The sequence below is a fragment of the Zea mays genome, chromosome 10 (genome assembly GCF_902167145.1).
Source record: "Zea mays cultivar B73 chromosome 10, Zm-B73-REFERENCE-NAM-5.0, whole genome shotgun sequence".
NCBI lineage: Eukaryota > Viridiplantae > Streptophyta > Magnoliopsida > Poales > Poaceae > Zea > Zea mays.
Genome location: NC_050105.1, coordinates 32,101,133 through 32,102,180, shown reverse-complemented (window position 1 = coordinate 32,102,180; position 1,048 = coordinate 32,101,133).

Genomic DNA, 1,048 nt, shown 5'->3' with positions numbered 1-1,048 from the left:
TACTGTCCATACTACAATAATGAGTTGTTTTATGTAATGCTAATACTTAACATAACTACCTCACATGCCTGATCTATTAATATGTGCATTGTATATGTTTGGTTTTTCTTTGCTATGTCCATATTCAGTTTTTTTAAAAAATCTCATGAAATGAGACAATTAGTGTGGACATAGGATTGTATTTTGTTGGTTCTTGTTGTGATCTCCAGATATATTCTTGAACCATCTTTTTCCCCTTGTTAATAATTTCTATTTAGAGTCATTAATCTAGGACACCTGTAACATCATCAAGTTACTCCTTGTGTCGATGACTTTCTGTATTTTGATTTTTGCATGCTTAATGATATTGGTGTTACTCTAATGACTATAGAAAATGGCATCGGATTTCCTGGGTACTTCTAGATTTGGGTTGATGCGACTTGGTTTGTCTATACAATTTATGTATGGATAGGATAACAAATGTATTAAGAAACCTTTTCTCATAGCAGTACCGTGGTATTATGTGTTTCCGTTGCAACGCACGGGTACTCAGCTATTATTCATAAAGAACACTCTTTTATTTCTTTTTCCAATCCCAAAATCAGGATTTTGGGTGTTACACCAGGTGCCCACATTAAATTCTTAATAGATAGATATAGATATAGATATAGATATAGATATAGAAGTATAGACTATTGTTTTTCTAAACACTAAGGTATGTGTGGTGTGGTGGTTAACCCAAATTTCTGAAGCAAGGGTGGGGTTCGAGTGCTCGTTTTGCACTATTTTTTGCGCAGTGTGGTGGGTGCGCCCAGAGTGTCAACGCGGAGGGTGAAGCCGTGGTATCACCAGGTGCCCACATTATGTTCTTAATAGATTACTAGGTATATGTCCGTGCGTTGCCACGTGGTGGGGGAGCAGGTGGAGTGGCGCCTAGACTGCAAATATAATTATAGTTTATTTATAAACACTAAGGATAGCCCCAAATTTCTAGAGCAGTGGATGTGGGTTCGAGTGATCGCTCTTCAATAATTTTTGCACGAGCTGTGCGGGCGCTGGGCGTGGGGAT